The 25,742-nt window shown below is 38.6% G+C and overlaps 1 protein-coding gene across 13 annotated transcripts in view; it reads left to right on the forward strand.

The window, feature by feature from the left end:
- The window catches only part of LOC101167247 (caskin-2), an 85,155-nt gene that overhangs the window by 13,610 nt on the left and 45,803 nt on the right, over window positions 1-25,742 (forward strand). The window contains exon 1 of one of the 13 annotated variants that reach the window (XM_078938014.1): window positions 22,269-22,352. The exons of the other annotated variants lie outside the window; for them this stretch is intronic. The gene's annotated coding sequence lies outside the window, so the exon portion shown is untranslated. Of the gene's footprint in view, window positions 1-22,268; window positions 22,353-25,742 lie in introns of those variants that run through there. 13 annotated transcript variants of the gene reach the window in all.

Raw genomic sequence — 25,742 nt, forward strand, 5'->3', positions numbered from 1 at the left:
TTAAAAAGCTTCAAAACATAAAAAAAAAATAAATAGAGAATCTATCTGTCTGTCTGTCTGTCCGTCCGTCCGTCCATCCATCCATTGAGATGACTGTTGTTGGGAATTTTGGCTATATAAATAAAATTGAATTGAATCCATCCATCCATCCATCCATCCATCCATCCATCCATCCATCCATCCATCCATCCATCCATCCATCCATCCATCCATCCATCCATCCATCCATCCACCTATTTTTATCCGTCCATCCATCCATCCATCCATCCATCCATCCATCCATCCATCCATCCATCCATCCATCCATCCATCCATCCATCCATCCAAGACACCTGTATGTACAAAGTGCATGACTGTGTATTGCATCTTTGGAAAAAACAAAGTGTATTTAAAGAAAAAAGTAAGAGAAAAGGGGATGTCAGAATCTACAACTTTAAATTCTTTTACTGTCACCTCTTCTATTAAGCCCCTCCCACTGGAGACAAACAAAGCAGCAGCTTTCTCCTGCTGCTGTTGAATTCTTAAAATAAGGATCTCTGAACATTCGTGTCTTCCATAATATCAAGAAAAAGTTTTGACAGTAGCTCCTCCCACATGCGGCGGGACTGTCAGGTTTGTTGGACACGTCTCATACAGCAACTTTGACACATGTTATGACCAAGACGTTGTACGTGAATTTGACATGTGAACAGACAATTGTTTTAAATAATGCATATACTGCAGGGGGTGGGTGGGGTGATCCACAGTACATTTGCGTGCCGAACCGTGGCAAGTGACAGGGGGCGGCCGTGGAGTGCAGTGGTAGGGCAGTCCATCTCCAATCGTAATATTGCGGGTTCAATTCCCACCTTGCCCGCCCATGTGTCAAGACACTGAACCCCACCTTTCCGGTCTGGAAGGTTGGCGCGAGTGTTTGGTGGTTGTGCCGATGCAAATCGCAAACAATGTGCAAACAACGTCACCTCCAATTTAAGGGACATCGCCCAACCCTAGTTGAGCCGCCGTGAATGTGTGTGTGGATGGGTGAATGGGACTGCGACTGTAAAGCGCCTTGGACCTTCAAGGAAGGTAGAAAAGTGCTATATAACTATATATATACTATATAAGTATATAAATACATATATAGCCCTAACTCTGATGCATTCACTTATAGTAGTTGAAAGAATGTCAACACTGGTGCTAAAGGCCCAGCGTTTAAGGGTTAACTTGTGAGTTAAATGGAAATTTCTGCCTCCAAAGGTTTTTGGAGGAACTGCAGTAAATGGTTCCCTTTTGGTTTGCATCAAATTCAGAAGTGATGGAGGGGGTGTGAATTTTCAAAAACCACCTTAAAACGAAAGCAACTCAGGGAAAAGTTTGGTGGTAAACTTTAAAGGACGGACGAGTAAAAATTTCCTTCTGTTGTTGTGGACCTAGATTTAAGGGTTCAAAAGAAAAAAGAAATATTAGTTCTTGATCAAAAGAACTGGGGGCTAGGGATTACTGTGATAATCCTGGGGGTTTTATTCATAAATGTTTTGAAATGGTTTTTGTGGAAGAAAGTTAGCAGGACTGGCCTAAACTCATTTAAATCTTAGGGTAACAACCTACAAAAGACAGTACCAAAGTAAACAATAACTTGCATACAGTAAGAGCGTCAAACATGCATGTTATTGACGTGTAGGTTCTGAGAACTATAGAATAAACCTTGCTCCATAAAACACATTCTCCTTTAGGCACATTACTCAAGCTCTTAGAGCTTAAAAGGTTAGAGTTTGAAGGTTAATCCTCACTATAGACTCATAAGGCAAGGCAGGGCACATTGTGTACAAAGACAATTCAAAGAGATTTACATAAAATATCAAGAGAAACATCTGTGTCAGACTGGCGACCTGTCCAGGGTGTGCCCAGCCTTCGTCCACGAGTGGTTGGGATAGGCTCCAGCAGCCCCGTGACTCCAAAAGGGACAAATAGGATTTAGAGGATGAATGAATTAAAAGAAACTTTCAAAAGAAATTAAAGGAGTGATCATTAAAATAAAATAAAAATCTATAAAAGTTCAAATCTAATTCATCTAAATTAAATTTAAAGTAAGAGTGTGGATGTAAACCTTTGAATAAAAATGAATCAAGTGTAGCTGAGAACAGGTGGGTCTTTAAGTAAACTGATCTTCTGCTGATCTAAGGCATCCTGGAAGTAGGGATGGGTATCGTTAAGGTTTTAACAGTACTACTACTCTTAATGATACTGCTTATCAATCCGGTATTTTAACGATACTCTTATCGATACTTTTTGAGGACGAAAAATAAACAAATAAATAAATAACAAATTAAGAGCATAAAGTGTCTTATGTCCTCATTATGCAACAGCATTGCTTTTTTAACAAAACATTTGACTTTATACATGATAATGTTCCAATACAAACCTGGAATGCACGTGGATGTGCTAGACCAGGGGTCGGCAACCTGAACCTCTCAAAGAGCTATTTGGATCAGTTTCCCACTGAGATGAAAGCACAGGGAGCCGCAACACTAGGGGTGTCAGAAAAAATGTTTTTGCAGATACATCGTGATAGTTCATTTGGCAATACTTGTATTAATTCAAAATGCTGTCAGGATATTAATTTAATTATTTGTATTCTTTATGAGAGTGATGTTTCCTTTGATCTTTTTTCCATTTTCCACAACCTTACTTTTCCATCTGTCAAACACCCAGAGTTCAGATGAATGAGTTGATGAAAACAAATTCACTTTGATGCAGACTCCTTTCTCTTTATTTGTTTTTCTTTAAATCCAGTAAACCCAATAAATTATATTGATTTTATGGATGACAACTAGTTTTTATGAGGAAGCAGCTGTTAGTTTGTTCCGGGTCTGGAATCAAAAGCGGTGAGTCTAAGCCCCGCCCCCGCCTCTCTCCCGCATCACATGGTCATCATAGCAGCAAGGTGACAGGATAGTGGGGGCGCCCTGACGTAAATTTAATTCATTTTATGTGGAAATTGGTGGTTTTAGTCTAGGGGGATTTTTTGGCTCACGTGTCCCTACGAGATCACCTGATGCTGATGGTGTTGAACATGATAGTTATTTTACAAAAACACAGAGCAGCAGCATTTTGGACCGTTTAGCTCTTTCCACCATCGTATAACTTTGGTATCGTTCCTGTGTGCGCTTCCTTGTCTTGTCTTGTGTGCGCGCGCGCCGCGTACTGTCTGAACAACAGCCCCGCCCCCCATGCACACAAATAGTCAGACAGACCCTCTCGTCTTCAGCGAGAATAGCAAAATTACTATAATTATTAATTAAAGGAAAATTGACTGACTTGTACAGTTACATATGGCAGATAAAGTTTATATCTTGTGGGACACACACAAAAAAAGCGACTTCTCCGGCAGTAGCGATAGCAGAACCGTTGAGGTGAGATCGTAACGATACTGCGGTCTTGAAGAATATTGCCCTGGGGTTCGTTCAATTCCAGGGATCGGTACCCATCCCTACCTGGAAGTCTGTTCCAGATCTATGAAGTATAGAAGCCGAATGCAGCTTCTTCATGTTTGGTTTTAACTCAAGGAACTGACAAAAGACTGGATCCAGACGAGCAGAGAGGTCTGACCGGTACATACTGGGTCAGGAGGTCAATCATGTATTTTGGTGCTAAATCAGCTTCATAAACCAGGAACAGAACTTTAAAGTCTATCCTCTGGCAGACTGGACTGACTATCTTTTTATTGCTCCTTTGTGAAACCAGCCTTCGGTGGTCAAATGAAGAATTGGAACCTTTAGTATTTCCTGATTTGCTTCAGATTTAATCAGAGTACTATACATTTCAGAATTTTACCTTCAACATCAATGCCAAAAAGAATAAGATGTTCAGTTTTTTTTATCTGTTTTACATTAGATGACCTTCAGCTGTGTATCAAAAAAATTCTCAGGCTGATGAAGTCAAAAATGATGTCAAAGCTGCTGGGTTTTCCAGTTGGCTTTCATTTGAATTGGTCCTGACAGTATTAGATGCATTCATGGTCTTGTGTGCTTCAGGTGAACGTTTTACTAAAGTAGTATCTAGACTGGAAAATCGGTTGGTCCCACTCAGCTTAATTTGGTCTGAATTAAGTCTGGTTTGGTCTGTATTCAGACTGCCGTCAAGTAGACTTTCCTGTTCCGGACTAAGCTTTTTTTTTAAATAAAACTTTGGTGGTTTTTAAATGTGGTTTTCTAAAGATCTCTTTACTCAAAACTCGCTTTTTTAGTCCAGTTGAGGTATGCTGTAGGGAGGGTACTGGCGAGAAGACAGCTAAGAAGTGTTTATGAGATATAGATTGTCAGAAAAACAGTGAGAAGCATTGTGTATCATGTTATAAATTGTTTTAATAAGCCTGCATTTATTCAACCACATTTCAATGAGTTTCAGCAAATCAAATATGTCCAGGCTGAATACATCTAAAACACCCCTGTGTCCACATTAGATTTAGCCTGAAGTTTGTACATTTCTTAATAATCTGTGAAAGTGGTTGGTAAAGGTGTGATAGTACGGTCGCATCATGACCTGTGCAGAGTGATGTGGTCGTTTGTCATGTTGATGCTGCAGCTCGCAGTCTAGCTCTGTAGATCACCGGCTGTGTCTGGCCGCCTTCTGCTTACTGAAGCTCAGCAGTGAAGCCCGATCGATCGATCGATGGCTTTGCACCGACCTCCTTTGATGAGTTAAAGAACCAGCCAGCCCAAACATAAGCTGGACTCCATTGTCTTTCATTTAGATTTTCATTGTGTGTTCCAGTCAGAGTAGTTGGAATTTATGTTGGTGATCTTTGAGGAAACGTTGTTGAACCTCGTGATCACAGTTCAGTCCGTTTTATTGATGTTTTTTCAGTTTTCTGTAAAAAAACAACACTTTGGAGTTGAAACATGACCAGAGAATCAAATGGTTGCAGTTCACTCTGATAGTGGACTGAGCGATTGGGTTTAGACTTAATGTTATTCAAATCAATATTAATTCACTTTTTAAATTTCTATCCTAAAACAAGTTTTGCTTGTACATAAAAACCTTTTTACGCACCAAAGCTTTACAGTCAAGAAATGCTACTCTACTTAAAGACGTGAAAATGTTTTTGCCGTTTTTGAATGGTTTTCTCATGATGGATGACATTAATAAAGAAATTCAGCTCCAAACTGCATTCCTGAGTCTTTCTTTATTCAAATCATTATGAATTAGGAACAGACTAAAAATACAGTTGTAGAAGGAGCTTATTTGTAACATAGAAAATACGCCAGGTGTGCTTTAAACATAGATGAAAGATGATCGGAGAGGAACTTTTAACTACAGAAATCTGCATTTGGAGGCTTTACTTTGTTGTAAATATTTTCCTTTGTAAAGAAAATGCTTTCCTGGATGAGTAAGTGCAAACAACAACATTTTGCCTTGGATGCACTTAAAATCCGTGACTGAATAACAGCCTTTATTTTGTCTGGACACGATTAGTAACACAAATTTGCGTGATTGTTTACTTGGTTTTTTAGGACTGTGCGGATCAGCATTTCTGCATTCTAAAGCCGCCTCCGCCAGTGCATAGACCGTGCCAAAGCCGCTACTTGGAGACACCGTTCTCCCGGAAGACACTGTTCTCTTGAGTCCGGCAGCTCGCTCACGCAGAGCAGCCGTACAGACTGCAGTCTGAAGCCTCACCGTAACAAATGACCTTCCCCTGCCCGCAAACACAAAGCTACGAGTCCGGCTCCTCTGCTCAGAGACTCAGTCGGCCAATCCTGTTTGCGCCTCAGAGCCTCCTCTGGAGGGCCACACCATCTGCATGACTTAAAAGCCAGACCAGTGTGACCCACAATCGGAATGAATCGTTTACATGCACAACAATCAAATCAACTATTGGCCTAACCCACCTATCTGGATCGGAAGGATACTTTGATCCAAAAGAGTCTGATGGGGGCAGAGTATTCTGAACGGCGTATTTACATGACGCATTTTTATTTTGATCAGGCGTTCATACTGATTACCCGTGTAAACGCAGCTAGAGAAATGATTAAACCTCAAAAGCAGTGTTTTTCAACCTTTTTTCAGCCAATGCACACTTTTTCCTTGACTAAAATCCTGCGGCACAACAGCATCCAAAAATGGAAAAAAAGGAGACTCCACAGTCTGTATTGATCTACAGTCCCTCCAAGATCTTACCTGCATTTTTTGTAATAATCGAGGCAGAAAAAGCAGGAGGTTGCAGCTGTTTACATATACATTTTCAAATGACAATTTTTTCAAACGCAATGCATTGTGGTCTATATTCACCAGTCTAGTGAGCATCAATGGAGACTGGTTTCTGGCAGAAACTTTTGGCACTGGATTTCAGAATTTTAAATTTGAACTCCCCAACAAAAATGAGTTACGCAACCCAATGACTCTGAATAATGTTTGCAAACATTTACATTGGAAATGAATTTGTATTTTGATTTGAATGAAAGGATCTTAGACTACCTTCAGACTATCTATCTTTTGGACTTTTGGAGCGAAGAGAATGGAATGGCATGTTTGAAAAACCATTTCATTTTTTTGAGCTTTTATATTAGAAAAAATCCACTACTGGAGTCATTTGCTTTTTTCTGTTGTTGCAAACAACGTTCTTTGATCTGATTTATTTCTGACATGTTTGTTCAAGGACTGTGCTGCTGTAACCTGCATCCGTTCAGGTTAAAAACTATGTTTCCAGTTGCATCATAGTCATCTCTGCAGTTATTATCCAATAGGAGACTTTTCCCCATTTGACTAATTTCAGTCTGGTGCCTTTTTTGGATGGTTAGTGAATCAGCACCTTCCTGGTTCTGATCCATTAGCTTTGCATTTTTTGCTATAGCTTAATGTTAATCCATAGCATATAGTCCTATATTTTAAATAACTGGGTATACATTTTTTTAATACCACATTTGCCATTTTCAGTTCTGGTGAAGCTGAATGTGAACATCTAACAACAAAGCTTGCTGGGAGGTGCAAAAACAGACATGCAGCGTCCCAACGGGATTTTCTGCAGCTCTGAGTCTGACTTTGATGGACAAGAAGCTGAGATGGGCGGTTTCTTCTTTAATCAGCCTCTATCCGGTCTCTGCTGACATAAGGTGCGCTGCTCACTCCAAATGAGTGGACCTACAGATGCCTTTTGCTCAGCTGGTGCATGCATCGCGTGGGTCGGACACACAGATGTCCACAGTGGTCTCACACAATCACTTGTGGTCACTGATCACACTACAGCTTCTTCAAAGTGACATTTTGGCTTCTCTGTTTGAAAAAATGCTGGATTTTTTTGAGCATGCAGCTCCACCCTCTCCTCTGAATGAAAACTGGGTCTCACAGTCACATTTGACTGTGTCAGGGCTTCAGTCCATACATTAATTATTAGCAGCGTTGAAAAAACTTTTGTCTTTTTGCCTAAAGACACTGACTATGACAGTTTGGGCTAAACCTGTTGGAAAAATCTAGATATTAAAGAACAGAAGTGTGGAATATGTTTGTTAATACTTGTTGTAATGACACAATCTTTTTAGTTTGATCATCAGTTCAGACCTTTGTCGAAGATGCAGCATGTAAAACATTCCACCTTAGTTTTTGGGACTTTTACATTTAATCTAAATTTTAAAAAAGTATCTGATTACAAGCAGAGCATGGATTATCCTCACTGTCTTCTGGTTAGATAGTATCACCTCTTTAGACCAGACAATGGTGGACATGTGCAATTTTTTTGGAAGTCTTATTCCAGTGGCTATTTAAATTGGATCTCTATCTGGTTATAGTTTAAATCTTGATGGTGAAAGGTTTGCCAATGTGTGAAGACAATAGATAGACAATAGGGTATAATGTACAACTAACTATACATAAAAGTCTTTCTGCAATTGACTAGATCCATACTTCCAACAGCATGGCTCTGATTCTTTCCCCTATTGTATTTGAACAGCAGTTTTACTGGGTCACTTTTTTTTCTTAAATTCCTGTCTATTTGCTGCTGTCTGTCGCTAAAAGGGAGAGGGGGCTGCAGTGCATGTATTGCAGGATGAAACGTTTTTTGTGGATGCACTGAGCATTCTCAGTGTTTCAACTCCAAATGTTTTAGAACCAGTCACAAAGGACACCGTCCATCCTGTTGGAGGTTTACTTTTTTACTACGTTAAACCCCTTTCAGTGTCAAAAGCATAATGTAGTTGCTTAGAAACACTACACTACCCATGGCCACACTGTTCAACCCAGATTTTGTTTATCTAAGTTTTTTTACATATGTGAACAGGTAAAATATCAATCACATAAATATGTATTTATGATGGGTAATAGAGGCTTTTTGGGGGGAGAAATTAACTCATGTTCATTAAATTCTTAGATAACTACCGTTTTCCATCCATCCATCCATCCATCCATCCATCCATCCATCCATCCATCTATGCGTCCATCCATCCATCCATCCATCCATCCATCCATCCATCCATCCATCCATCCATCCATCCATCCATGGAGCCATTCATCCATCCATTGTTATCCATTGTTTTGTATTGTTACTGCTGCATAAATTATAAAGTTTATCACATATCTGTAATATCTGGAATAAAGTAAAGCAGCACACTGGGTTTTTTATCATGAGTGCAGTTTCTTGGTAAACCGTAATTATTGCTTAAGGCATTGCACATATGTGGAGTAGAATGCTAAACTGGAAATAGCTACACATTCTTACAATTTGTTTGTTTATACTTTCAGGATTAGATGCCGAATTGAACTTTGCATAGAGCCAAGCTAGCTGCTTAATGCCGCATTAAATTAGTGGCACTAGGCTAACCGCACACAGCTTCCTGCTCTGCTCTTTTCCAGAACCCCCCACCCCCATCCTCACACTAACAAAGGACAGCCCATCTGGTCTAATTTCAAGAGTAGAAGTCTGCTATCTCTATGTGTGGTATCTCTATGAAACATAAGGCATCATTTCAGTTTAATCACCCGTAGAACTGTTTGTATGTTGTTGCAGAGTGTTGTATTTGGCCTATTAGCTGAAGGACTATCTGGGCTAATCAGTCTTCCACTTCATTTATGAGACAGCTGGGTGGAAGACTGGTCGACTCTGAACGGCTTTGGTGTTCACCTGCTCTGTGCCACACATGTACACGAACACACACACATGCACACACAGACACTAATCCTGAACCTTCTCCTCCCATGACAGATGGGTTAGCCTGTCTAAGATTGCTAAGGAATTTACCAAAGGAATTACTGACTGTGTGTGTTTGTTTTTTTGCGACTGACTGCACAGTTTAATCCAGCATGACCAACCTTTTATTTCTGGCTTTAGGCTGCACATAGTTGGGTGGCAAACTCATCTTCATTAAAGTTCTTTTGGCAGCTCTCTTCTTTTTGTTTTTGAAGCAGCAGAAGTCAGTTGGATGCATGATTGCGGTTCGTCCTGCCCCTGCATGCCCAGCACACGTCCTCTTGTTTTTGGATCTCTGCACATGATTAAACCGAAGAAAAGTAAACAAGTTTGCTCTGAAACCTAAATGAGGAATTTAGCAATAATTAGAATCAGCAGGGGAAGCTGCTGTTGTGTAATTTCTGTTTTTATGCATTTATTTACATTTCATCTCTTTGCTGTTTTGAATATGAGGTCTTGACTTTGGTGTGTAAACACTACAGTGGTTCTGAAAGGCTTAGGATGAGGTGTCAAGTGAAAAAAACAGAAATCACTGCAGTTCTGTAATGAGGTGAGACATTTCAGTATTTCATAATTGGCATTAGCTTGTTCTAAACAGCCAAACGCTTTTTATTTCATTTAAAACGTTCTCTGATGTCTGGAAAAGAGTTATCTAATGCTATGTTTATTTTATCTGCTTTTTAAACAATACTATCTGTCAAAACCAATTCCTTTTCGATACCAGTGTGCTTATAAATGTATGACAAATTATGAATTGGAACCAATCTGTGATTTTAAGAATTAAAAACCTAATGAAGATGCACATTTGACTAAGACTATTTACAATGCTTTGTGGTCTATATTCACCAATCCACTGAGCATTGATGCACGCTGGTTTTTCACTGAGACTTGTGGGAAATTTCGAGGGCACTCGATTTTGGAATTGTAGATTACGGCAGCACTACTAAATGGTGCACTAAGGAGTGAAAGTTTTCGGCTACAACCTTAGTTTAATATGTGATAACAGCTTAGTATGAAGTGACATCATTGCTTAACTCATGGAGGAAGGTTTAGATGTCTTTCTTTGTGGCGTTGGTTAAATCACCACACAGCAGTTCATTAGCTGAAAGAGGTCAGTGTCCAAAGCAGCTGATGTTTCAATCAATTTGGCTATTAGACTTTATCAGCATCAGTGGAAAATGGCCTGAAGGCTCTGCCATTGTGACAATGATCAGACTAGAGTTGGTAGTTGAAGCACAGGCAGCCAGGTGCTGCTGGGCCAACCCGAGACAGGAAGCAGCTTTGCTTCTGTTTTTTTGTCCTCAAATCTCTATTAAATCTAAAACTGTTGGTGGGCAGGGCTGCACATTGGTTTAATGGAGGGCAAAAGCGTTAGTGCTCCGTTGTTCTCCTCTGTCTGGGAATATTTGCAGAATTTGACATTTGAAGCTTTAAATTTTGTCATTTAAAGCTTCTTTAAATGACTGTTGCACACAAAATTAGTTGTAAATTCTTTTCATTGCATTACACGCTGCAGTCTGAGGGCAGTCTACCGTTGGCTTTTCTAGATTTGGGGTCAACATATTGCCCTATCTTCTAACTTCCACATTTTTGAGTATTTTTCCAAACAAGAACCTATTCAAAATTGAGCAAAAACATAAAACTTCTTATCTTTTATCTTTAAAGACTACAGATATTCAACAAAAGTTGAAAGCCAACCCTTTTTATTTGATTTAAAAAGATGTTTCCCAAATGTGTTAGAAATATCCCAAATTCAAACAATAATTATTCTCTCCCCCTATAATTAATCTCCCCCTCATTTTACTGTAACGTTTATTGCAAAAATGTTTTTAAAAAAACCCTCTAACTTCTCTAGTCCTACCTAACAGACAATAGCTTCTGGGAACCTTTACAGTTTGTTTTTGTCCCCACCGCAGCCTTAAAACTACAATCATAAAAAACAAACAAATCAATGTCCACCTCATGACAGATGACTTTGGTTTATTAACTATCCTCATCCTACTGGATTGAAATGTTTAAATATAAAACAACATTTCTTTCTTCTCCATAAACTTTCTTCCACTGGCCTTTCATGCTCTCCCCCTAAATTCCTAAATCTGTTTAAATATCAACTTTTTGGCCAAAGTCAGTTTATTCAAGCCTTCCTATCCAAACCCTCCCGGGATGTTTCTGGTGTACACAAGAGTTTTGTCCTAGGGCCTTAGCTTTTTGTTACATACCTCCTCTGCAATATTTTCCCTAAATAAAATATAATATTCTATTGCTTTGCAGATGACACCCATCTCTACTTATCCAGAGAAGCCAATTCATTTATCTTGCCTTCTTTTACTTTTTCAAAATCAAATACTGGTTCACCTCAAATTTCCTTAAACATCAACAAAACAGAAATTCTTGTCATGGGCAAATGGTCCATCCTATCAAAAATGGATCGTTTTTCTTTCCCCATAGACAAACACTTTATGTTATTCCCTCCTCCCAGGCAAAGAGTCCAGATGTGATCATTTGACAGCTCTCTATCATTTCCCTGCTATATTAAAAATCTCCTTTAGTCATTATATCTTCCATCCCTAGCTGCTTATGAGATATACGTAGACAGAAATTTGAATGTTTTTGCTGTAAATCAAAGTATTGTTCACAGCCGTGTTTTTGAATGACTTATCACATGATTTGGTATATTTGCATAGTTATGATTGAATGGAAACAGCTAAATTAAGTATTTTCAACATTTCTAGAATTGTTTTTGTGCATTTGTGTGATGGAAACACAGACAGTATTCAGCTTTCCCTTTATACAGTCAATAACGCAGGCTTGGGAGAATTGTACGAGCCGTTGAGGGCGAAACATTCCAACATTTGAACACTAACGGTAATTTTGCATTTGTTAACCTTTATTCTTATTTTTGGAGTTTTTCACTCCTTGTTCATCCGCGCTGAGTCAGAGAGGCACGGGAAAATCTTTGTTGTTTTTCTTAAAAATGCTTTTCAAAGAATTTCAAAATAAGAAGGTAAAGGCCTTCACAGACGGCGTGGATGAAGCCCACTGCCATTGGCTGCCCAAAATCTGTCAATCTAACGCCTCAGATGTTAGACGTCAGACCCACGTGCTTGGTCAGTTAATAACTTAAAAAACTTGTGATAAAGAAAAATTATCTTTAAAAAAATAATATAAAAAAGAAGATATTAGCAAGGAGGCATCAAAGCAAGAATGCTCATTCTGACAAATAAAATGACTAAGAATTCTGAATAGAAGGTTATGGGATTTTGGCTGCTTTCTATTTGGGAAGACGAGAGTGGAGGGGTTGAGTTGTACTTGGTTTTTACAGTGTAAGGTTCGTCTCTTCACCATTAATGAGGTGGGGGTGGGCAGCTTCATCTGCCCTGCTGCCAGACTCTGGAACGCTCTTCATCCCCTCATCTGAAACACAGTCCTTATCGCTTTTCAAGTCCAGCTTACAAAGCCATTCATTTCAATCTGTTTATCAGTCATGAAGGATGAAGTTATCACACTAATAGTCCAAACTCAAATCTACATGCTTTTTAATCCAAACTCTGATTACTTATTTGGTAGATTAACAAGTTAATACTAAGGAGAGGAAATTAGGATGAAATTTGAGGGCACAATTTGTCACTAAAACAATAGTGTTCTTAAGTTTCATTTAGTAAATTTCACCTTGAAGTATATGGGAGCTATGCCAACATGTTCCTAGCGTTCAGAGAACACATTAAGCATCATTGCATAAACATTTTCATAGAAAGCATAGACGATTACTTGTATTTTGGAAATGTTATTGAATCTACAATTCATCTTAGTGTTTGTGAAAGGATTTAGGAGATTTGGTTTTAATCTGTGTGTGTCTTCGGGGGGAAGGTCCATGGTTTCTTTATTTTCTTTTATCACAAGACATAAGATGGGCGTACGGTTTTATTCATGTCCCTCTTCCACTGTGTAAAATTGTTCTTTTATTTTTCTGGTTTTACCGTCATTCCAATGTTTCTTCATATTTAATATCATGCCTATAAATACTGATGGTAAAAATAACTAAAACCAAACTGTTGCACAGCAATACTATCATCTGAGTGTGTAAAACTGCTTTGTAAACATCTGGTTAAGTCCGTTTTTGCAGAGATGTTTCACATTCTGTAAGTGTAGCTTTTTAGCTGGTGTAAAGAGCTAAAATTATAAAAGCTATGAATTATAAACACATTTGTATATTCTTTCTGATCCTCCAGCTTACACGCCAATCAAATGACCACTAGAGGCAGGTTGCTGATGGGGGCGATTTACCATTGACTCCCATTTTAAAAAGTCTGGTATTCCCCCCCAAAAAATCAGATTCATAGTCAAGTGTTATATTTATGATGAAATTTATTTAACTTCCATTTTTTGCAACTATGGCGGTGGGTTTGTGAATCTGTTCCTCTTTTTGTTATTAAGGAGATTCATTTTATTTTGGCAGCCATTTGACATTCTACAGTAACACAACCATTTATGCAATTAATGTGATTCCAGCAGATTCTAAAGCAGGGAAGAGCAGCTTTACACTGATATGAAACAGTAATCACCAGCTAAAAATCAATAATCAATCATTACTAAGCACAGGATTTTGTTACTTGAAAAGAATCTATCTGATCAGAACTGGATTACAAAAACTGTAAAACTATCAAATGAATGAACTCAGTAGGGGTGGGATTATATAAGAACGCTTTTCCCACTCCTTTTCAAGCAATAAATCAAGCTCCACTTGACTTTAGTTAATGATCACTGGTTTAATTAAGCAAATGTGACTTAAATGAAATTTTTTTTTATTTTCTGTTTTTTTAATCTATGCATTTTATCATTTCTGTAATAAGTTTGACAATTGTGTGTAAATTCTTTATTGCTTTGATTACAATGCTTGACATAAATCAATCAATAAATAAAATAAATCAAAAAACTTCAACGCTTCATTTTGGTCGTTCAGATGAATCTACAATTCATGACAACAGAAATAAAATGTCATGTTTGAATATGTCCATGTTTTCAGATAGCCCCACTTTAAACATGCAATTAGCTTTTATAAGCAGCATATTTCGTTAAACGTTTCCATGTCCTGCAGTGTGTACAAATATGACCCTTTACTTGGACACGCCTTCTTTGTCACAGCCGCTGCTGATGAAGTTTCTGATTGTATGCGATGGTAGAAGAGCGGCTATTTTGCCAGTAGGATAACAGGAAACACATTTTCAGGATAGAACGCACAGCTGATGACACCAAAATGTTTTGTAAAAACGACATACACTCTGTGTTGTCCATTTAGTATTTGGTACTTGTAGTTTTGAAATGGTAGAGCGTCAGGTCTCATAGTTAAAGCAGGAGCATGCTCAGATGAGAGGAGGGGCTGCACAGAGTAAACAGATGATTTGAATGGAATGCAAAGTGTTTGGTCCTTGGGGTGCAGACTGGAGAACATGTTACATAATCCAGAACCTGCAGGTGTGTTTACGCCGCTCTAATCGCCGTGTTTGGTGGAGGCAAGTAAACTGATGCAGCCTGGCTGGTTCCCATGTGAACATCGATGCAGCACAACCCATCATGTCTTTCATTTCCACATTGGCTTATTGTCAGCTTGTACTGAGTGAGTCTGACCTAGTTGCCAGTTGCACCCTGGGAGATTGCTCTCTTTATTTTCAACAATGGTGAAAATATTTAGATAATGCTGCCTGGAACTATTTTGATGTTGAGGATTTTTTTTCCGAGACCCACTTCCAGCAGAGGCTCCACGATGGTGAATTAATGAAGGAAAGTGTGTCACTTAGAAAGTTGCCTGTATGCCTTTGGGTGTGCCACGTCCTTCTTTAGGAAACAAGGAAACAGTTCTGTTGGTTTTTATTTTGATAAACTGAGACACAAATCAAGTGTTTTGATTTTGATTAGTGTTTTCATGTATCGTCTTCCTGTAAAACCTGGAGCTGGAAAAGCAGGAAAACTCATCTTATTTTGCTTTAAGTGCATTAAAATACATTACCCAGCAGCACATTTGGCCACATCCGAAAATACCCTGCTTCATAAACACATTTCCATTTTTTTGAGGCTCAAATATCCAATTAAGCCCACAAAAAAACAATTATTACACCAGAAATACACAGAAAAAAAATCTGATGTTGAAGCAAGTGGTTGTGGAAGATTTTAATTCCAAATGGCAAACCAATTAGTTTGCTTTTGCAATTTAAACAACCATCTTATAACTGGCAAATGTCTTAACATTTGATTTCATGAAGCTGAAATATATCACATTACATTTTTTTTTTGTCATTTTAATAAAAACATGAGTTCCTTTCATTTTCAGTAGTTTTTTTTGTTCTGTTAACATCCTTGATGGTTAACTATAATCAAAACTAACTAAAGAAAGGCACCAGCACCAGTTTACCAAAGACAAAAGGTGAATTCAGCAGCACATTCCCAAATGCAGACTTCTACCAGAGGAGGGAAAGCAATAACCTGTCTTTTCAGTCAAACAATAAATGCTCCTGGATGAGTTTTCAGGTATATAAATACAAGTGTGACTTTCATTGCAGAAAGCTGCTGTAGTTTAATGAAATCTTAGGTCTGGGATGGTGCCAATCAACGAACCACCTAAATACAGGAGTACCAAAGCGGATTAAACCAAACTTCCTTTTTTTTTTAACAAATTCAATCAAAAACAATAATCTAAAATTGAAAACATGCATAACTTGACAGACTTAAGCAGGATTCCAGTCATTCATGACACAACTAAACAGAAAACAATGGTTTCTGACAGGAAACCACTGAAAACGCAGACTTTAAAGCTGTGTTAACCTCCAAGGCAATTCAACGTTAAGTCAAAGTACAGACGCAGTGAAAGGTCCTGCACAGCGCTTTCAGCCTATAAAATAAAGGTCAGCTGTAGCTCCTCCCACGCACGTCTGGAGCTTCAGGTTTATAAACATGCTTTTGGACAATTTGATTCACATCAAAATAAAGACGGCAGACACAAATCTGAGGCACAAATTGCATTCAGCTTGAACGCAGATGTAATACCAACATGGGGTCATTTTTAACAGCTGAGGCAATAACTGGAAGCTGCTGGGATTATGGGAGGAAGACAGAGAGAAATCCAAACAACCTTCTAAGACACTTAAACTAAAAACATATAAAACACAAGTAAAACCTACAGAAACCATTTAAATCCACTATTCAAACAAATAGTTACCTCTTTACAATACAATTTAAGAATCTTTTCTGAAGACTAAAGGGTTGAATTTTTAATGTATATTTTGCAGAATGAATGTTAAATTGCTAGTTAAATAGAGTGGGGCAAAAAAAAAATTTAATCAGTCATCAATTGTGCAAGTTCTCCTACTTAAAAAGATTAGAGGGAGGCCTGTAATTTTTCTCAACCTCAACAATACCTCAACAATAATAGACAAAATGAGAAAAAAAATCCAGAAAATCACATTGTCTAATTTTTTAAAGAATTCATTTGTAAATAACGGGGAAAAATAAGAATTTGATCAATATCAAATGTTCAACTCAATACTTTGTTCGCAATGACAGCAGTCAAACCTTTTCTGGAAGTCTTCACAAGGTTTTCACAAACTGTTGCTGGTATTTTGGCCCGTTCCTCCATGCAGATCACCTCTAGAGCAGTGATGTTTTGGGGCTGTCCTTGGGCAACACAGACCTTCAACTGCCCCTAAGATTTTCTTTGGGGTTGAGACCTGGAGACTGGCTAGCTGACCTTGATATGGCTGACCTTGCAATGCTTCTTACAAAGCCACTCCTTCGTTACCTGGGCAACGTGTTTGGGATCGTTGTCATGCTGAAAGACCCAGCCATGTTTCATCTTCAATGCCCTTGTCGATGGATGGAGGTTTTCACTCAAAATCTGACCATACATGGTCCCATTCAGTCTTCCCTTAAATGGATCAGTCATCCTGGTCCCTTTGCTGAAAAACAGCCCAAAAGCATGATGTGTCCACCCCATGCTTTACAGTAGGTATGGTGTTCTTTGAAAACTCAGCATTCTTTCTCCTCCAAACACGACGAGTAGATTTCTTACCAAAAGGTTCTATTTCGGTTTCATCTGACCATAGGACATTCTCCCAATCCTCTTCTGGATCATCCAAATGCTCTCTAGCAGACTGTAGACTGGCCATCACATGGACTGGCTTTACCAGGGGGGACACTTCTGGCACTGCAGGGTTTGAGTCCCTGGCAGCATAGTGTGTCACTGATGGTAGCCTTTGTTACTTTGGTCCCAGCTCTCTGCAGGTCATTCACTAGGTCCCCCGTGTGGTTCTGGGATTTTTGCTCACCATTCTTGTGATCATTTTGACCCCACGGGGTGAGATTTTGTGTGTAGCCCCACATGGAGGGAGATAATCAGTGGTCTTGTATGTCTTCCATTTCCTAATATTTGCTCCCACAGTTTATTTCTTCACACCAAGCTGTTTACCTATTGCAGATTCAGTCTTCCCAGCCTGGTGCAGATCAACAATTTGGTTTCTGGTGTCCTTAGACAGCTCTTTGGTCTTGGCAATAGTGGAGTTTTGAGTGTGACTGTTTGAGGTTATGGACAGGTGTCTTTTATATAGATAACCAATTCAAACAGGTGCCGTTAACGCAGGAAATACAGGAGATCCTATTACAGAAGAAGTTACAGGTCTATGAGAGCCAGAAATATAGCGACTCGTCGCATTTCGGGCAGACACTCTGCAGAATTACAGGTTACTCCCCTAGGGCGGGTCAGTCAATTAACTCACCTGCTTAGCGTCCTATTTAAGTCAGGTGTACAATTGTTCATTCTCTCTTACCTTCAGCGCTCATTCTTTGCCCCTCCCTCCTCCCCGGCTTCCACCTGTGGGCTCTGTTACGGGGGTTTTGTTACCCGAAAGTGTATGGAAAAAATAATTGTCTCAAGGAATTGAACGGAGCCTTATGCCAAAACGAAGTTGTGAATCAAATTGTGAATGCCAACCTAAAGATGTTGTGAAAACCTAAAGATGTTGTGAAATAAATATTCTTCTGCAAGAGTTGTCTGACTGAAATGCTAGTTTGTAGGTGACCAAATACTTATTTTCCACCAAAATATGAAAATGAATTCTTTAAAAATCAGACAATGTAATTTTCTGGATTTGTTTTTCTTATTTTGTCTCTCATAGCTGAGGTAAACTTACGATGAAAATTACAGCTCTCTCTAATCTTTTTAAGTAGGAGAACTTGCACAATTGGTGGCTGACTAAATACTTTTTGCCCAACTGGATGCATCTAAACTTGTGGCTCAATTAAAGGAAGCCGTTCTGTCTCTTAGTAGTGTGTCCAGATGGACAGAAGAGCGTTTTAGTGTCTAATGAAGCGCAAACCTTTTATTGTCTGAAACAGATGACAGCTTTAAACGGCCCCTATCCTCACCTCCCTGTATTTTAGGATCTCAGCTGCAGTCTGTTACTTTGTGTGGTCTTTACCCTCTCCTCATCCCAGTCAAGGGGTTCGTCTGTTAACAGATTGGTTTTTTTACCGTTGGGTAATTTGAAGCCAGAGTGGGTGTAGGTGGGTTTGTGTTCCCTACAGCAAAACTCAAAGGAAATGTTTTAGATTACAGGTCAGCCTCACAGCAAATTCAAGAGTGGAAGTGGTTCATGTCAAAGCAGCAGAAAAGCCTTTAAGTAGCTCGTCAGGTTGCCCCTGCATCTGGTTGTAGACTCCTATATACTGTAGATGTTTGCTTTATGGAAATTTCTGCAAGTTACTGTTCAAATACTAGTAGAATGTGGGATTTGAAGCAGTAGTTCATTTATTTAGACCAGGGGGGTCAAACTCATTTAGGTTTGGGTGCCACATTCAACCCGTCTGATCTCAAGTGGGGCGGACCAGTAACATAAAGGCAAAATAACAGCTTTGTTTTTGTTTTTTTACTCAATTGGAAAAATGCCTCAACCAACATGTACCTAATCACTTATTATTACACATTCATTCACAGAGGCCAATGGATCTTAAATAAAATTAATTTTACTTAAAAAAAAAGGTCAATTCAATTTTATACGGGCTGAATATTTTACATTCGACACTGGAGCAATTCCGATAATAAACTCAAGAGGGGCTATGGAAAAAATGAAACACCTGCCTAAAATGTAAATGTGCAAATCAATGAAAAATCAGTCAACAGAAGAATTTGGAGTTAACCTCCCTTTCTCTCCTGAAGCTTCACCCGTCCATCAATATGAGGATTCAGATTCTGTGCAGCTACACATTAACAGTCTTTCAAGTGTATAAAACACAATGAAATGTCCAAGAGTCTTTTCCTGGTTGCTGCCTGAATTTTGAATTTTTGAACACCTGCCTTCTTCCTGACCTTTGATAGGATGCCATCAGTGACAAGACTGATATGAGTGACCAGTTCACTCCAACATCGTCCAGCTCAGTAATTAGAGAGCTGATTATGTCATCAGCTGTTGTTGTGTCCATCAACTCAAGAAACTCTGCTGTGACTGTCTCTTCAACACCTCTAATAAATATGCATAGCTGTAAATATCTGTGATGTTGGTGCTTTTATCAATAGTGACCGAAAATGCAATAAAAACTGGATTCCTTTATTTGGCATCCAAGTCTCCTCAGAGATTTTAGATCTGATTGTAATCTTTGACAGACTAATGCTAGCAAAGGTCAACTGCTTAATGTGACACAACACTTCCGCAGCCTTCAGCATTTTTCCATAAGTTCTCCATCTGAAAATTGTTTGGATGTTTGCACCAACTTGTTTGCATAACGCAGCTATCACTGCTCCATCCCTGACGTCACGGCTGCAGTAAATGCAGACGGTTGTTTTTTTCAGTTCAGCTAATTGTTGATAAATCTTTTCTTTTCTTAACTACAAGTGGTGAAACTTTTCTTTATGTTGACTCTGGTGCTGAATGTTATATTCTTTCAGCACTGTCACCTGTTGATAAGAGACAAAGCATGCAGGTTTTGCATTCAGCTCTGTGAACAAATTAAACTCTGTCCATTTTTCCTGGAAAGTTTGGCTTTCCACTTCAACCTTTTTTTCTTTTTGACAACATTTTGGTCATTATTGTGTCACCACTGATCATTCTCATAGCAACAGTGGGGAGACTCACGAGGAATCAAACTACATCTAACTCAGACACAGCTGTTAGGTTTCGCTTTTGGCTCATGCAGAGATTTGCTGTTTCACCTGTTTTGCTTTTCCTTTGCTCCCCCTAGTGGCCGAATTGCACATTTCGGTTATTTCTTAAAAAAAAATCATTACTCGCCACAGGAATGGACTACAAGCATGCTTTTTTAAATAAAACATCCATATAATTTTCACTCTTTATGTGTGGGCCGGACTAACGCTGGCTGCAAGTTTGACACCCCTGATTTAGACTATTTGCTGTATTAATAGATGCAGCATTTAGGTAGTATTGATATTATAATTATTATTAATATTATAAGACAATTGTCTTAGTTTTATTAATAATACAATCATTTTATTCATGAATGTATTTAATCCTACTTTAAAAACTAATTTAAAAAGTTATTTAGAACAGAAATAGTTTTGTAAAAAAAAGACAAATATTTAATGGACTACTATAAAAATACATTTTGCTCCTTTCTAATGTTTGCATTAAATTTAGTGGAATTTTCATATCAATAAATTAGGTTAAGTTGTGCTTCACTGTTTTTTTCAGTCTTCAGAGACCTCCAGGGAAACTACACTCAGTTTATGCTCCACATCTGCTCTGCTTCAGTGTTTATTGGGATGATCGTTGACGTTTCTGGGATTCAAGTGTTGCTGTTATGGTCTTAAGTGGGTGTCAGACATAACAGTTCTGCTATGAAAAAAAACCATTCTGCCCGTAAATGTTGGGTTTGCTTTTAACCCTTTAACACAGAGATGTCGCCGCCGACACCTAAATAACACACGCTCTTCGACTTACTGTAACTCTTCGGCTGTTTACGGGATCAGAGTAAATCAGATACTTCGGACACGGAGAAAACGTCTTTTTGCACTGATATGCAACACATTACCAATGTAAAGTGTTCCACAACTGCGCAAACCTGATTTCTTTGCATGACTGACTTGATGTTGATTGCATAATCACTTCTTCATTAATGAAGTTTTTGCATATTAGCGTAAGACCTTTCTCTGCTGGAATGATGCTATCTCACATTTAAACAGAAGGTACAAAGATACAAGTTTGACACAGTGTACAAAAAGGATAACATACCTCCACACACCCTCCCTTTCATCTCCCATAACTGTACCACTCTTTCAAACTGCAAATATTTTGTAAAATATCAATTTTCAAAAGAAAATAAACCTTTTACTTGCAAATTTAATTCAGAGTCAATAGTCAAATATTCTAACAGCGGTGACATCTAAATTCTTCATATAACTTTAGAAGGGATGCCAAACGGTATAAAAATCTTGTGTGCAACCTCTTGCAGAAAAACTAATTTTCTCCAAAACCAATAATGTAGGAGGTCATTAATCTACATCTTAAAAGTTGGAGGAAATTGATCACTCCATTTGAGAAGAAGAAGTCTCCTAGCAATCAAGGTCCCAAAGATAATTATATTTTGTGCTTTGTGGTTGAGATTAAGATCCTGTGGGATTACACCAAATACTGAAGCAATTACAGAAGGAACTGCCAAAAGCAACTTAATTTTACACAGGACCAAAACAGATGTGAGATGGTGGCTGTTGATTGTTTACATCAATTGCAAATGGGATCAATATTTGGAATGTGTCATGGTTTGAGTTTGTTTTGTCTTGGTTTTTGTTTTAGTTCTTGTTCTGTCTTGTTTGGTTCTGTTTCCTGTTTTATTTTGGAAGGTTTCCTGTCTTGTCACGTTTTTGAGTTTTACTTCCTTTGGTCCCCATCTGCCCTGATCGTTTTCACCTGTGTCTTGTCTGCCCTGTCTGTATTTAAGTCTTGTCTCTGCCTTCCTCCTGGGCTGGTCCATTAGCTTGTGTCATGGTGTTCACGTCTTCATGTCTTAGCGTCCTCGTTCCTCGTTCCTTGTTTCATGCCACGCCACAGTGAGTTTTTGTTTTTGGTTTTTGCTTTTGGCTCTGCAGCGCCTTTTGTTCTGTTATTAAACCCTTTAGTCCTGAACCCGTTGGCCTCCCGTCTCTGCATCTGGGTCCTACCGGCTCTCGAGCCACCCCCACGCCGTGACAGAATGAACTGTAAGTTTAACTGTAAATTTTGCTTTAGACCAGTGGAGTCTGTGTACAATTTAAAATTGAGTAATTGTGTAACGTGAGCCAATTGAGGAAGAATATATTCTATGTAGAGCTTTTTCCCACATCTTCTCAGTGACATTTAAGCCCAAATCCTCTTCCCATTGGGTTTTTAGCAATATTAGGGGTGGTTTTTGTTTTGTATTGTATTTGTTTAGCAAATAGTACATTTTCCCAATTCTTCCCCTGACGCAAATTTTAAGTTTCAAATGGAGTCTAGAAGTGAGACAGGTGGGCAAGATGGGAAATGAGGGAATAAGCTGAAATAAAGCTTCGAAGTTGAAGGTATCTAAAGAAATGGGAATGGGGGTAACATACCATAACTCTTTGACCGTAAACTAGAGATGCCACAATTCTCGGTTTAAACCCAAACTATGTTACACTGTTGAACCATATTATGGGGAAAGCCAATCGTGGCGTCCCTACTTTACGTTTGAATGTGTTCACGTTGATAGGCTAGGCACATGATGTGCTAAATGAAATATATTTATTTTATTACATCACACCAGTCCTTTAGCCATGATTATGCTGTTTTTGTGCGTAGGTAAGCCTCCGCTGTTATCCCATCATCCCTTTGTTTACACACTCTCCCGCTATCTAACAACCCCTCACAACCCCAAGCTAACATTAGCGGTGCAACAAAAATGGCGAGTGATATGCAGACGTACAGTTTCAGCTCAGATGAGGAAAAGAAAGATGTACATGGATGTACAAAGCGGAGCAGTGAGACTTTGGCCCCGAGTATGTCACTTTTTCAAACTGCATTTTTTTTCTGCTCCTGATTCATCCCGATTTGAATAAAAGACTCAGAAATGCAGTTTTAATCTGAAATTCTGTCATAAATGTTCTCCACCATTAGAAAAATGCCACAAGAACATGTTAAAAACGCAATTTTCACTATTTTTGTGCACATGCTAGCACTCAGACTTCAGTCAGTGTAATTTGACAGATGCTCACACATTCACAGCTAGAATTAATGCTTTCTAACGCGTGCAGAACTTGGAAAAGTTTAAGAAAATGTTCTGTGGTAAACCAAACCATCAGACACGTCTGTCAGCTGTTGAATGAGACAAAAGCAAGTAATCCAGTTTTATGTGTTGGCTTTTTATTGACGTTGTAGTTTGTGTTTGTACTCTGAGGTACTTCAGAGTCTTTTGCACTTTCAGCTGAACTTAACCAGGACTTGTTTTGACGAGTACAAAAGCCCCTTCTCCCTTCATCTCACCTAAACGAACAGATTCAGCTCCGTTTTGAACATCAAAGCGGCTTTCTTCCCCCATGCTTCAGCTGAAAGCAGAAAGATATAGCGTAAGCAGAACAATAGTAGTTCAGGGGAGCGCCCAGAGTTCTGATGAGATTATCAAAGCCCAGAATGCTTTGCTTCTCCTGCTTTGTTTGCTGCAACCAGACAGAACAACAGACAGACTCTAGCGCCTGGTGTTTTCATTTCTGCATTGAGCTTGCCTTTTCTCAATAAAAAAAAAAGAAGACAAGGACTTGCTCTACACCTACGTTATTGCTCTAAAGCCTCTTTTATTGTTTTTGCCCCAGACGTCAGAGTTAGCACGCAGAGGGGGGGTGCTTACATGGACAGTGGAGGGCAGCATGGTGGGCGTGCTATGTGAGGAATGCCGGCTCATGTTGGAACTGGAACTGCTCAATGGCCGTGTTCTTCCATGTTGCTGCGACAGCTCAGACTGGCAGAGAGCCCCATCCGCAGACCCTCTATCTGCCCCACAGTAAAGGACTCATTTTACCCTTTGACCTGTGTCTCCTTTAACTTTAGAAAATGTTCACGCATTAATTGATTTGGTTTTGGTAAAGCATTTTCCCCTCCACACAGGAAACATTGGACTTTTAGTTTCTGAAAACAGTTTTAAAACCCTTTACCTGTTGACTTGAATAAACAGCTTTTCAATTTTTAGCTCTTGTACTCAAAAAAACTCAGCTGCGTGTGAAATCAATCGCTAATTCGTTTCTGACTTTTCAAAGCTGAAAATCAGATGAATAAATCAGGAAGGAAGACAGAACAGAATATTTGATGACCTCTGCAGGAGGGAGCCCAGCTCTCTGCTGCATATTCACAAGTTTCTCCATTTTCTTTTTCCATATATCTATTATTTATTCTGGTGCTTTCTACAAAGCGTTGTTACTGCCTGACTTTTTTATCAAGTATGATGTAATCCATTTTTTTTTTCTCCCATGAGTTGTATTCGTCTTTTAGCTTCAGTGCCATTCACACTCTTTTTTAATCTTTCATTCTCTGTTACAGATAAAAGTTTAGTTTTTTAGCTTTAGATCAATTGGCTTTGGGACTGATGCAGATACATAAACGTCTGTTATTAGAAATGCTGTAGTCTAGAGAAGCTAAAGTCCAGTCTTCTAAATGCGTTGTTGACTATATAAGTAAGGTTTTGCCTCAGATTCATGAAAAAGGTTGCTGTTGTTTTGGTAATTATAATGTTTTATCAAGACAGAAAATAGACTTATTAAGTAATACCGTTCAAAATCAAACTTCACAAACGGATTCTGTTCAAAGCAGACTGTTCTTGGCAGAACCAGCACGACCCGCCTCCAGTCTTCCTGATGCAGCTCATATTCCTGTTTTTCTGTTCATTATCTTCACTTATTGGTTTTTGCTGCTGGTGAATAAAACACATTTGTTTGGCAGAATTTTCTGGAAAGGCAAACTCAATTAAGGTCTGTAATCTTAGTCTCAGAATTTCTTCAAGTAAAAGATTTCCGCTGGGTCTTCTTCTGCGCGCTCCAGAAGGCAATCCAGGTTGTGTTTTTTATTTTCATTCTTTTTCATGTTTCATTCTTTCAAAATGTTGATATATTTGACTTTACTGTAATAATAATCCAACTGCACAAAGGCAGATGACAATATTATGCAACCTTTATACAAGATATTTGCATAAATCAAATAACATTTGCAGAGCAGTTAAGAAATTCATATGATGAGGTAAAAATATCACCCATATTTAAATACTACTACTATTGTCTATAGTAGAGCGGGGCGATATGGCCAAAAAATAAAATCTCTAATTTTTTTATTCCACTTTCTATTTTCGATTTTTTCCTCCCTGCTTTTACTTTCTTTAACAAAAATTACAAATGATGGCATATTGAACAAAAACGATTATATTTTAACATCTACTTTGGAAATTGGCTCTAACACAAAGTTCAACTAAATACAAGCTGTAAAAATGTTTAGTGCAGCAGATGTTTAGTGAGCTAACGTTAGCTTGAGCATCTCAGAGAGAGAAATACTAGACACGTTTACCTGTAGATTTAAAAAAAATCTACCAACCCAGTTATTCCATTATTTTACAA

The sequence above is a fragment of the Oryzias latipes genome, chromosome 19, assembly GCF_053564925.1.
Source record: "Oryzias latipes strain Hd-rR chromosome 19, Olatipes_Hd-rR_3.1".
Classification (NCBI taxonomy): Eukaryota; Metazoa; Chordata; class Actinopteri; order Beloniformes; family Adrianichthyidae; genus Oryzias; species Oryzias latipes.